This window comes from Corvus hawaiiensis, chromosome 8 (assembly GCF_020740725.1).
Source record: "Corvus hawaiiensis isolate bCorHaw1 chromosome 8, bCorHaw1.pri.cur, whole genome shotgun sequence".
NCBI classification, from domain to species: domain Eukaryota; kingdom Metazoa; phylum Chordata; class Aves; order Passeriformes; family Corvidae; genus Corvus; species Corvus hawaiiensis.
In genome coordinates this window covers 30,629,144-30,643,409 of record NC_063220.1, presented here as the reverse complement: position 1 = coordinate 30,643,409, position 14,266 = coordinate 30,629,144, and the positions used below count along the sequence as shown (strand labels likewise).

Here is a 14,266-nt window from a genome sequence, read left to right as displayed (position 1 = left end):
CTGGTGACTGGGAGATGTGGGGGTTCACATCCCTTCATGGAGAGGAAACTGAGTACTTGTCTTTCTCAAATCCTCACAAGTAGGATGTGAAGCTGTAGGGCCAAAGGCAGACAAGGCAAGAAGAGCATGTCAGTATGGCATGATGATTATTTTTCCAGCTGAGTTACTTGTCAAATTCAAAATGCATCTGTAATCAGGCTGAAACAGCCTTTTCAAATAAAGTTGCTGTATATTGGATAAATAGTTGCATAAATTATTTCTGATGGCATGGTATATGTATGGCATTATTGTCTCTGTGGAAATAGGTATATTTGGTATTACTGAATTAATATCATCAAAATCTGAACTTCTGAGTACTTCCATGGCACTACTTTCTTCATTTTATTTTTTAGCAAATTCACCAAAGAAGGAGCATTTTATTTTAGTTTCCAAGTGCAATAATGATAGCAAAAGCAGCTAACACCAAAGTGAAAAAGAAGTGGCTTGGTTATTTGTTGAGTAAGAGCTTAAATATCACAGTTTTGAATGAGCTAGCCTGCCATCTTGAGTCTCCTAGCACAAATCTGTGTTTGCAAGATTGGACTGTCAGATAGAGGTGATAGGGCACAGAAATGGAAATACGGCAGATCTCCTAGGAGAACAGAGGAAGGAAAGATGACAACAGAACAGAATACTGGAAGCCTAAAGTAGCAGGCTATAGACAGGGTTTGGGAATCAGGGGAACACAAGAATGACAAGAGAGCTCTGATCAGCAAGAGGAAGCTTAGAGATGATGTGGTAGCAAAAAACCAGACCAGTTTGCAGTGAAAACAGAGAGGCAAAGCTGTGGGCAACACAGACCATAAATGATTAACAAATTTTCATCCTGTCTACCTCAATGTGAATTGTAGGATGCTGCTTGCTACCTTGCTGGGTAGTACACATCATCGTGCATAGGGTTTACTGATTGGTGACCACAGTGTTGTGAAGGGGCCATTGATAACTGTCCCTGTACTCCTGCAGGAAAGTGCACATTTCAATGTGTTTGACTTAACCTGCATTGCCTGAGACTTTCACAGTAACAAATAGCCAGGAGAACTAAAATCAGTTTTTTCTGCAATTCCCAGTGCTCCACAATTCTGAGTACCCTGCTTGGTCTCTGTCCTCAAAGCCTTGGGTAGTTTAGAGTTGCTTTAGTGCTCCTTGTTTCACTGCAAATCACAAATAAAGCTGGGAATAAACCCAAGAACGATCAATTTGTAGTCTTGTGCTGTAACTTCGGAACCACTTTCATACACAGTAGAACCAACCAGCAGAGATGCTCCATGACTGGCAGCTTCAAAGACAGTACAGAATATTGTAGGTGATGTATTTCAGAGCTTGTAGTGAAGTTGTTTCCCATATCAGAGATCTTCATCCAATGTTTTTAATGCAGTTTACTGACCTCAAGCTAAACTGGTAAAATGTAAAACATTTTTCCAAAGTGTTTAGTCTTTAATAGGGTTGTAAGAGTGTACTCTGACAGTAGTTGATTGTGTATTTCTACTCTAGCAAGAAAACAATTTTGACAGTAGCAAACCCCTTATAATTTCGATGTCACTGTTTTCATCCAGTGCAGTCTGCAATAAACAGGCTGAGTTGGGGAAGTGCAAGGAGATAACAGAGTGGAAGGAAAGCTGGTCAGGGGGATTTCTGACTCTTACCTAACTGCAGCAACACAGAGGCCAGCTAGAAAGACTTTTCAAGCACTGATGTATTTCATAGCATGAGCTATCAAAAACTGACACCATCTCAGGATGAGCAGCCAAAAAAAGCTGCTGCATGTGCTCAGGGTGTATTTAGTTACCTTGCTGTATCCCTGCCATGGCAGGTTAATACTTGAGTTCATACGGCCTGGTTTTGCCTCTGTTGTCTTCCCTTGTGGGTTCCACCATTTGTAAGACAGTGGCACTGATGGGATTAAGCCTGGATGTTAGTTATCTCCCCTCACTGGCATCTCAAAAATCAATCTGGAAATGCTAGAGGAGGATCTTTTCAGAGGGGAAGAAAAATTAAATGAAAAATGTGAAACTCCTCGATTCGTGCAGCACACTTCTTCCTTTTGCGTTTTCTCTTTCACTTTCAATGGAATTTTCATGGGGGAAAAAAAACATATTTAAACCAACTTTAGGATAATCTGTGCTTACCTCTTCAGATGCATGAGACAATGAGTGCATTTTCCTCAGGCCCATGGTGAGATAGGTCTATTTTGCTGCTGAAAAATGGCAGTGGTGGAAAAACTGATTGAGGGAGTTGCTCTTAGAACTCCTTTATTCATGAGTTCGAATTTATGCAAATAGGGACTTAGGACTGGAAGCTTCTGCATGAAATCACTGATGACAAGTCATCAGTGCTTGTTTTGTCCTTTTTAAGACTCTGCGTCGTGTATCTGTCACTGAGTTTTATACTGGAAGTATGGGAGAAGCATAGCTGATGGTAAACATGTTTATTTGATGAGCTGAATCAATGGCATCCACTTAAACTGGCACAGATGTGCTAATAAGCATGGGTTGCTGTAGATTTTGCAGGTTTTATGTATAGTTTTGAAGCTTTTTTATGTGACTAATACATATGTATTTTCTTATTTAAAAGAATCGGGTATATTAACACTGGAAACTATTAACTTGGGAAATGACTGGCTTTCTCTGGAGATCTGTAAGTGTGGAAATATGGGAGAGGATGGAAAGAGTAATTTTGTTCTCTCTGACTGATAATTTGTCAGATGCAAAGGCTTCAAAGAAGACCCTGCTCACTGGTAGAAAAATCTGCTGCTCTCTGTTCACAATGAAGAGCACTTAGTGTGAAAACTTCCACACTGTGTTGTTCTGTATGTTATGAACTTGATACAGGGAGAAACACACTTGATTAACACTTGGCAGTGTTTATGTATTCAGTAACAATTTGCCCGTCTTCTCACTCCTCTGCCTTAACTTCTTCGTTTTGTTGCTCTCCAGTATTGCACTCAATCTCAATGAAGTCTCAATGTAACACCTCTCTTTCTTCAATGGAAAGGTACTGTTTTCAGTACAGTTCCTAGAAGAGGTTTGAGAGCTTAAATAGCAACTTGGCCTCCTTTTCCATTGCCACATCTCAGAGCACGCCATTCAGTCCGAGGGGCAGGCATTTTGGGTGCAGGAGGCTAATCTTAGCCTTCCTGTTTAGGGAAAGTGGCTCCTCTCTGGAGCCACATGTGGCTTCTGAGCAGTCCCCGAGGGGCTGATGAGCCAGAGCTCAAAAGCACATGATGCTGTAGGCATGAAGGCTGCTGAGGAGCAGGAATTACCGGGTCTGAGCTGCAGACCTCGCTGGGGCTCTCTGAGACGCTGGTGTGAGGTGGGGAGGGCTGGCAGGGCAGCTGGTGCTGCTGTGCTGGCAGCGGGAGTGGCTGCCTGCCCAAAGGTGCTTCCTGCTCTTATGTTGGTTTGGAAGGGCCAGCTGTTTCCAGCCACTTATTCCGGAAGTTTGAGCTGGGCAGTGCAGACAGAATTTCAAGAATATTCAGGGTTAGAGATATACTTCCCCCCCAGCTCAATCCCGTTATGTCCCTGTGTGGTCTCACTGGATTTGGGGCTCCAGAATGGGAAGAAGAGGGGAGATCCTGTGGTATTTAGTCAGTTATGTGGTTTTCTGTTGGTGTTTCTGACATGGGTTTGTAGAAGATCAACTTAACTCCTAAATGCTCTCCCTCTGTTGGTTCCACAAGCCACTGGGATTTGGGAATGGGTTTCTCCATCTTTGCTGTGCAGTAGGGTGAGGGGAGATGAGGGATTTGCAGCCACATAGAAGAAGGGCTGTGTTCCTGCCTGAGATGGAAATGAAAGCATTTTCATCTCCACTTCCAGTATGAGGGGATGACAGGCAGAGAGAGAATGCAGTCTTCCAGCTAACAGTGGCAAATGCTCCTAATAGAGAGGAGGAACATTTCCATTTTGTGTCCCAGTTAATTTTCAATCATGTCCGGGCAACATGAAGGAAGCTCAGAAAGTGTACAACAGTGAAAAAACAATTGATGACAATCTAAGAAAATGAAAAATCCAATTCAGTTTTTGTCACCAGTTAAAGCTGAAACTGTTTAATTTGAAAAAGAAATAAAACATAGCTCTGATTTATCACTCCAATTACTTTTGCACTATTTCAGTTGATTTTAAAGCTAAGTGAAAAGGGAGGGGGCGTGGGGCACTGTCTCTGTTTACTGCACAGAAACTCTTAGTTCTCTTAATGTGTTTAAATAAGCAATTACACTGTAGGGAAGGAACATAATGGTTTAATGCAAGATGTCTTAGAGCCCCTTCAGTCTTTCCCTTCATCTCTTGCGAGGAGATGAATTGCTGTTTTCTTCACAGGAGGCATTCAGCCAGCCAAAGCCTGCTAATTATTTGTTGCCTTGGTTATCTTTTGCATACATGCCACTCACTGGACAGTAATCATGAAATATTAAATGTCAATACAGGATGGTCATAGGATGCTTTTGGGAGGAAAGGATGGTGTGCTTATAGTGAGAAAACAGTCAAGAAAGGAAAGATAGTCTGAAAAATAACAGCCTTGTGTTTCAGTTGCTGTTTTGGGATGCCGAAGAGCCTGAGATGAGAAATTCCTGTGTAGTAAAATATAATTGTAAATTGATTTTTAACAGCAGTACAGAATCCACAGTTACAATCAGAGCCCCTTTATGCTGCAGTCTGCATGATGTAAGGACCTGGTCCTTGTCTTTAACCTTTTCACCATCTAAATGATAAGAAATTGGGGAGCAAATATGTGTTTAAGGAGAACATAACAACCATGGTGGTTCCATTTTGTCTCTAAATTTTACTGTTTAAATATTTCTCTTTCCTACAGAAGGCACAAATTTGGAAGGCCTGTTAGGATGGAGGCAGTAATAATAGTAACAAAAAGGAAACCTCTCTGTGGAGCTTCCAGGGGTCAGGAGGAGCACATGGTCAACCAGATGCTGGAAGGGCTGGAGTTCAGCATAAACTGACCATGATAGCACTGGTACTGTTGTGGTGTTCTGAAAGGCTGAGAGCAGCTCTGTTTCCTCCAAAAGGCTGAGGGTCTTTGAAGGGAATCTGTAGGGTGAAGAGGCTCACTAGATATTTTTATTTTTTCTCCTGATCTTTTATGCAGTTTCTAGGCAAATGTGTGCTCCTGCTTAGCCAGCAGACCTTGACCTGATGTCCAGAGTCCCTGGGGCAGCTCTAACCTCTCTGTCAACAGTGAGGATGGAAATAAATGGGAGAGAGAAACTTTGCCCATATTGTCATTGTTGTAGCTTTTCATATGAAATCTTACATTACCCCTAGTTGAATTGCATTCTGGCTATAAGCTAAAAAGCAAGCTGTTTCACAAGCTGTGATCAGTGAACCAGTAGCTATTAGGAGAATGGAAATAAGTTCTTAAAGCAGTGACACTTCCTTCGTTACTGTAAATAACTGGAGCTGACTGCTGCAGTGGTATCCTGGTGTTTGTATTTCTGTGCCAGCCTTTTTCCAGGTCTGTCTAGCAGCAGCACAGGCTGGGTTTTATATGTCAGCCATACTTCTTGAACATGTTGTGGAGTTTCCCAAACAGTCTTTGCAACTTTCCAAAGAGCAGTGTGACATGGGGGACTGAATCTGTGTGGCTGAATGATTTTTCTCAAGTTTCACTATCTTCCTATTCTGAAATAACTCATTTTTTAGGACTCCATGTGTGTGTCTGCACAGAGTGGGGCCGGCAGCTCTGTTTAGTCTGACCTAGCTGCTGAAGGTGTAGTGTGGAAGTTCTGCAGCCATGCTGGTGAAGTGCTGCACCTGGAAGCGTTGTGTGACCTTTAACTGTAACTTTCTGTTTGGCCACACCTTCTACCATTGGCTTCACAACGTACTTTTGGCAAAATCTTTTCTCAAAGCTGCCTGGTAGGTGGTGGTGATGTGCCCTTTCTTCAGGTGGAGATCACTTGGTTTGTGCAGAGCTCTTAACTGGCTCACTCAAATAAAAAATATTTGTCAGTGACACTGCACTGTCGTGTGTAACGTGTCACCTTTTACTAGTAGTGCCTATAATGTGAATCTCACCTGCAGGATGTTTGTATTGCTGAACGTGAATTGCTTGTTGCTCTTGTATGAAATGAAAGCATGAGTAACAATCTAAGTAACTGGGAGAAAGAAACTAGGTAACCTAGCTGAGAACTGAGATGGAAACATGCAATTACCTGTTAATCTACACAATAGCATCAAGCCGATACAAAAAAAAATTCCACAGTGATGTTCTCACATGTGGGAATGTACATCATAGTTGAAAATAGGAGACCTAGGTAAGTTGTTTCTCACAGTGGGTTGCAAGTGCTAGTTTATTTTTAAAGGACTTCTCTGGCAAAGTTATGTTAATGGTATTCCAAGTGACAGAAATTAAAATCCTAGTAAATTGCAGAGTTGTTCCAGAACAGCATTTTTCACTGCTGTGTGTTCTGCTTCCATTAATAGTAAAGGTCAGTTCTCTGAAAACCTCTTTAGCAGGTTAGGTTTTGGTTTTGGTTTTTTCCCTACAAAGCAATTTCCAGTGTCCTCATATAATACTCTTATTAGTCTTGTTCATCAATATTGCGTATTACCCTGCTAGGTGTTTCCTACAGCATCAAAATAAACACTTGCTTTCCTGTAGCTCACGAATCCAGGTAACCATGGCAAAATACAGTCAATAAATGAGTAGTCCTGCTCTGAGTGTGCTGCACAATTGCCTTTGTGCATTTGACAATAGCACAAAAGCACAAGTGCTTTATTACTTCATAACATCTCAGCAGGCCTGTTGATGTGGATAAACGTTCAGAGCTGAATTTACCTTTTGGGAAACGTTTAGCAGGAAGATTGTTGTAAAGTCGGGTACAGAGATGTCCAAGTCAAATTTTGCAGGATTCTTAGACTGTTGTCCCCCTGAATTCAGACACACTTTCTGTCTGATGCTTTTGTGTTTGAAATTGCTGAGATGGGTACAGCAACTGCCTGGGCTCCAGCTGGTTTCAGATATTAGGGATAACACCTGGCAAGCATTTCAGTCTGTTCCAGGATGTGTAAAGCATGCTTAACTTACCTGAAATTCATAAATTCATAGCGCACAGAGCTAGGAAGAAACATGGTGATTAAACTCTTCCACAGCATGAGGCAGAGAATTTCACTCTGATTTCTTTAGTCAGCTCCATAATTTGTAGCTCAACAGAAGTATGTTTCTTCTAGAAGGGTGACTGATTCTGATTTTAAAATTCTGAAAGTGTGTATTATACTTTTTAATCAGTCTCTTCTACCAAATAATGCCCTGAAGTGTCCATTGGGGGTGGGTTTTTTGTGTTCTGGCATTACTGTAATTCAATATGATGTGCTTGTGTTTGCTGTTTAATGAGGTCGAGTTGGTATTTATTGAAATGATTGTGGGATATCTAACACTTGTGAATGCCAGTTCCATGAGGTGGAATTTGGTACTTCTGGATGAAGTGCCAAGAGTTGACTGGATGCCAAATAAGGTACAGTGCTTCATAGAAAACAGTGTCTGAGTTGTGATGAAAGGGTATTTCCTTTCATGAAATAAATAGTGGAGCAAAAGCAATCTCTTTGATTTCCCCCCCCCCCCCCCCCAGCTGTGGAATTTGCTGGAACTGTACCAAAAGCAATAGGAATTATTTTAGTGAAGAAAGCATTAAAACTACTGGAGAGCTACTTACTGCTTTTCTGAAAAAACAAGTAAGAGAAAGCATAGGAGGGAAAACTTGGACAAATATGCAAAATTTATTCTTTTAATCAAATTTTGAGCTCTGTTTTCTATCAGCCTTCTCAGGTAAGTGTTGCTGGCAGTATGTGCAGCACATGCCTGTGATTTTTGGAGAGCCCTTGATAATCCTTGCACCGTGTTTTCAGTCTTTGCTTTTTCAAACTGTCCTTAAGAGTTGCATAGTGAAAAGACAGCAGGTTTGCTCAGGGATTCAGGCCATATATTCAGGGAACATGTGGAAAATCTGATTCCAGCCACAGCTTTCTCTTCACTCTTTCTAATTAATACAACCCTTGCAACTGCCTCAGTTTATAAATTTTTTTTTCCCCCAGAGTTCTGACCTAAAGATACCCAGCCAAGAGCAAAGAGAAGAGAGAGACTGTGCGTGGGGGATATCTGTGATATGGTCAGATGATGAATTTCTGCTGAAATGCAAATTAATGCTCGCTGTGTCAGGGATTTCACTGTGAAATAAATTGTCTTCTTTCCCAATTTCTCATAGTTTCAGCTTGTCAAAACCTTGCATAAACCAAAGTTGGAGCCATTTGCAGTTGGTGAAAAAATAAAACTCCAGGAGATAAGCACTACATTGTTTTTGTTCGTACATCTGTTACTGTGGTGTGCCTTCACAGGGTTTTCATTTCATTTTAGCCAAAGAGTAAGGACAGGCACTTTCCTGCCCTTGTTGCTTACTGTGAATTGGAATGAGTGCATTCATTTTCCCATTTTCCTCTAGAAAAGCAGCTGCTGACTTTTTTTTTTTTTTCCCCTGCCAATGGAGTTATATATATGGAGTGAGTTTCTGCTTTCAGGAATTATTCAGGGTTTTCTCTGGTTCTGTTGTTTTTGGGTTCTTTGTTTTGTTGTTGTTAGGGGTTTTTTGTTGGGTTTTTTTGAGGCTTTTTGCCTTTACCGTGATTACAGCACTCATGAGCTACCTGTCCCTCTTCTAGGAGGATAAAATGCCATCTCAGGTTTTGTTAGTGGAGCCTTTGAGTTTTTCCTTGGCTCTGTGTGAATATGGTCACGTGTGATTAAAAAGGAACGTATACGGTGGATATATGTTTTAACTGCAGCTTATCTTATTAAACAGCATGAGACCAGTTAACTGTGGATGGAATTTTTTATTAGAACAGCTGCCTCAGTCATTTTCAGTTTAGTTACTTTTATCTGATTGCTACACAGTGGTTTAGAGTTTTTTATTTTTTGCTTCCAGCAGTTGTGGTCAGGAGTGACTTATGTGACCTCCAGGTTACTTTGATGAGGTGAACAGTGCTCATGATCTGTAGATAACCCTGCTCCTAAAAGAAGAATGAATTTTTCTTTTCAAGCAAATGCAAGTCTTCCTGTACTGACAGAAGTTTTTTCAAAAAAAAATGTCATGGGCCATTTAAAATATTAAAGGTTTGGGGGGTTTTGTGTCTTGAAGTCTTCTAGACATCCCTTATTTCACAACAATCTTTGTTAATAGTGAATTTCAGGGCATGGAAAATGATGCCTGAAAGGTGCAATAGATCCTTTTATAAGGTTTGAAATATAAATGGAGCAAAGGGACACTTCACAGTATTAGTATTCACTTCTCTGTAGACAAAACCTTCCCAGCTTTGTTTCTTCACTGACTGCAGACAGTAAAAACTGGAATCTTACTGTGTGTTGGTGTCATAAAATCAGAAGGAGTGAACAGAAGGAAACCTAAATTATTTGGTAGAGATCAGATCCCAAATCTATTTAATGAATCAACAGTTTTGTTCATTTTTATTAAAGCCTGTGACAAATTTTATATGAGATTCAATGCTTCAAGGCATTCTTACAGCTTGCCCTGCTGGAGGAACCCCCAGGCTGCTGTGGGGCAGCAGAAGCTGCTGCACAGGGACATGAATTCCCTGGTTGTTGGTGAGATGAGGACTGTGTCTAGAGCCTCAGCTAAAGTGCTGATGCCAACCCCTGCTGGTGCCTTCCCTGCACACCAGAGAAGCTCATAGTCTTTTCCAGACTGGTTTAGACACAAGGTGTGGAATTATTGTGATGAGATATATGTGATGAGATTCTTACTGTGTTTAGTGCAATGATTCCTTTCAGTTTCCTCTTTATTGTATGCAAGAGAATTTTATTTATTTTTTTAAGAAGAAGAAAGTAACAGTATCACCTGGAAAACAGAACTTGGACAACAGGGTTGTCATGTTAGAGCTGAGTAGAACTGATGCATAGTTTGACTGCTCCTGTATGGACTGGGGACTGATGGTGTGTTCTCCTAAAGTGTATCTGGTTTTAATTTGCTGTATTGGATGTTTGGGTTTTTTTGTTCCAGAGAATATCACATCTGTCTATGCCAGCATCTGTTTATTTTGCTCAAAGTCCCAATTTTCAGAATCTGGCACAATTTTAGAGGGGGTACCATGCCATTGGCATAATTTTGACATTTGGATACAACCCCTAAATGGAAGTTGTTCTGGTCCTTCACTGAACATTGATATGACACTTTGTCACTTGACCAGACTTTGTCATGCTGCCTTTATATTCTATTCAGAATTTTCCTCACCTACATCCTTCCTACCTCATACCCTACCCTAATCTATAGAAATTGTTTACTATTGTTTCAAATCCTGTATTTGGTTTGTGTTCATACTTGTCCTCCTAAATTTCCTCCTATTCCGGTGCTTTTTTCTTTTCTTACCTGTATTCCAGCTACTGCTTTTCTTCTTTCTACTCCTTAAACAACTGTGCTTTCCCTATGCAGGTGTAGCTTTTCTTGCCTTCTTAATATCACCTCACTATAAAATAGTGGGTCAGTCTTAAGTGGAGGAGAAAAAACATAATTTCTTCCTATTTCACACTGATCCTCTGCTAACCTTGAGTGTGCTCTGGGAAGTCTTCCTTTTGCATTCCTTCTCCCATCGTCTCTTGGCTTGGCTTTTCATACTGCAGAGTTCTAAAATCTGTCGCTATCTGTTCACTTCCACTGATGTAAAGTTGGCTTATGCCATGGTTTTCTCTTGGCCAGGTTTGCTCTAAGCTCATCCCTCTTCTGTCAGCTCTGACTACCCTATTTCCTTGAGACTTGTGTGTGTTTGGCATGTGTTTTTGTCATGCTGCTCTTCTAATCTCTGTCTTTCCATATGAACTTAATATTCTGTATCCTGATTTCTAAGACTTTTGACCAGCTCATATGCTGCTTCCATCCCATTCTCTGTCTTTTCAGATGATGCAATATCTTTTATTCTGTTTTTCACACCTTTAGATATTTTAGCATAGGTTTCCTGCATAATTTTTAGCTGATTAGGTTTTCCTTCTTTTCCTCTTAATCTTGCCTGGCTGTGGTTCAGAACAGGGGCCAGCTCTTCTGGTGGTTCTCTCATCTCCTTTACAGAGCACATTCAGGCAGGTGGAAGCATCTGACAAACTTGGTGTAATTTTTCACTGTCTTCTTGCTATGGAAGACTGGGCATTGAAAAGCAATTGAAAATTCCTGGTTTGTCTCTTGTGGGAAGTGTGCTCATTTATCCTGTGGTAACTTGTTTGCAGCTGAAGGAATAACCTGAGTCCTTGGTTTTTATAATTCCCTACTAACAGTGAAGCCCTGAAATTGCAACAGTTGTAAATGACTTCATTACTAGTCCCTTTAATGAGAAATGTAAGGTCTGTTCATAAATTTCTCCTTGAATTAATGAGTACATTTTCTTCTGTCATTTAGAACATCTTTTGACAATGGTCTATTTCTCTGCATGTTTGGTTTGTGGAGTTCTTTTACCTAAATAATGCTTCTGGTTTCCTCAGCAGAAATGTGATAGCAAAGAACAACTTCCCATTCCTAACTCTTTGTGGGCTTGTCACAGGCACTTAGTCTTAAACATTGGAGAAATGTTGGGCTGTAGTTTCTTTGGGTAGGTGCCCTTCTCTCCAGCCTAGTAACACATTGTAAAGATTTTTTTGGTTTTTTGTGCTTCAGCCTTCCTTGCTGTCACTGCCCCCTCAAAAGGGCATAGGGGGAATATATGTATACCTTGTCCTTTTCTTAGCTATTGCTGTTGATTGTAAGGACTTGCATTGAGGCTGTTACTCTTCTACAGAAATACCTGCAAAATTGCTATCAACCACCTTGTGCACCCGAGGCCAAGCTTTTAAATCCATTAGTCATTGCTTTCGTCCAGCTGAGACCTTTGTATGATCTCTTCAAAGTCAATGGGCAGTGGCTGCACCCATTCCTTTCAACCTGCCCAGATCCTTCATGTGATCACCAGCTGTAGGACCTTTCAGATGAGATGTTAAACAGAGATTGACTACAGACAGAAGGTAGGGTAGTTTTCATGCGAAGGGAGGAAATCATCTCATGAGACGTTGGTTGCCTCATCAGCTGAGTTGCCTCTTGTTCACTAATGAACATAACTCATTTGCTCCCACAACGAAGAGCCTCCAAATGCTCAACACTTCCATCTGAGGAACAGTCAAAAGACAGAGTGTGTCTTCTCAGGCTGGGTCCCAGCTTGGCAGCTGAGCGTTATGAGGCAGTTTAATTCCGAATATGCTGCCTGTCTGCAGGCTGCACAGCCTGTGTTGGTAGAGCTTGAACGAGATGATCTGATGGATCGCTTGGGCTGTGTCTGTGTGACACAGTACAGCATTGTGCAGACATATCAGAAAGATCTCTGCAAGTTATCTCAGAAGCAACGCTGCTCAAAAGTAGATTGGACTGAGCTTGGGTTTGAGTGATGTCCCTGGGCTGTGTCTGATACTCGGGCCAGCTCATGTACACCTTCATTTCTATCATCACCATGTGAACGGCATATAATGAGTCCCTTTTAAACCACTCATCTTTGTAAATCTGATTAAAAAGATAAATATGTTCCAAGTTCTGGTAGAACTCTGTACTAAGCTTAAACAAAATGTAAGACATTTTTTATATGGTGAAACCTTTATAGACTTGTAAAGCTGCTTCGAGTTTTAAAGTTGAATTTTAAAATTGTGTTTATTCAAGCAAAAACTGTTAAACTGTGTACAGTTGTGACATGTATTACATAGATTTGAAGAATATCAAGTTGGAAGGGGTCTTCAAGGATCATTTGGCCCAACCTATCTTGAACAAAGTATGTACTTTGTGTCTGTTTACAAAGGTGTCTGCATGACTAATGTGTTTACTTATGCATTTCTTTGGTATTTTTTCAGTTAAGAGATTGCAGGAGGCTTTAAAATTAATTTTTACCTTGATTATGGCATTGATAGTGGTTAGTGGCAGGCAACTTCTTATGTTTTGGTCATGCTTACTTCGTTGGGGCATCTGTGCCTGGTGTTATCTAACACCAACATTTTGTGTTTGAATCACTCAGAAAATACCTTTTTCTGGAAACATTCACATTTTATATTGAAATATGTTTTAAAATTAGGATTCACTTTATTTGTCAGGGTTAATTTTAATTCTTTCCACAATCTTTCCTAGAAAATTGTTAATTTTGCAGATAAAATATTATGAAATTATATCTTAATTTCCTATATTCCTTAGTTTCCTCTATAAATAAGCCTGCTATATAGATAAACTATAATAATTTTTTTTAAAATATTAATACTTTTTAATTAAAGGAAATACCCTTTTTTTTTTATCAATGAGTTACAAAGAAAAATGCAGAAGAAATTAAAACTTATATTTAATGAGCAAGCATGAATGATTAATTGCTATTCTTGGAGAGATGTAGTTAAATAATATATGAAGTGGTTATTCAGAACAGCTGACAGCCAATTACTCTTTCTAGGTTTTTGTTTGCTATTTATTGTCTTACTATATAAAATACATGGGTGACCTACATTTAATAAATTTATGCTTGTATTGTAGGCTAAACAGAAATAAATAATCATATCAAGTCGCTATAATAAATCTTTAAAATAGATGAGAATAAATTCTGGTTTATTCTGATGCTTGAGGAGCCCAAATGAGAATGTTCCTATTACTGAGAAATCTGTGTGAACACTGCGCTGCTGTTAATTAAGATTTTCCTTGTAAAATGGGTCATCTTGGAAACCTTTATAAAATAATTTATTCAGTTATTTTGTCATAACTGGTGCATGAATCTGGTTGCTGTTCCCACATCTGTGGCTGTAGTATGTTAAGAGAGGGAATGCATGCTCTTCTGCTCACCCTGCCTTTGTAGGATGTAGATTTTCTTGCTCGGTGAACGTTGGAGGTGCAAACGGCTTTGAGACTGAGATCGGGAGTGGAGTTTACTGCTTCTATTTGTGGCTCCTTTGAGCAGCCAGTTGCCAAGGAGATCACTGGCAAAAACCCCAGCAACTCCCTGTACCACATTAGCCTATAAAGCAAGCGCTGCAACAGATCCAGTGACAATCATTAGACACTTCCTGAGAAAACACCCTGGGGGTTTTAGGAGGGTTTATATTTCCACCACCTGTTTCATTGTCACATCTGCTCTTCAGCAAACAGAAAGGGAAATGTTTATGGTCTTTGGATAAATACATTATTTGTTTCTTTCCCCAATATAACCAATGTCTATTAAAAAATTTCTAT

The 14,266-nt window shown here is 40.1% G+C and overlaps 1 protein-coding gene across 2 annotated transcripts in view; it reads left to right on the top strand.

Annotated features, from left to right (window-relative positions):
- Window positions 1–14,266, top strand: part of ANK3 (ankyrin 3) — a 347,313-nt gene that overhangs the window by 75,220 nt on the left and 257,827 nt on the right. The gene's annotated exons all lie outside the window — the stretch shown is intronic.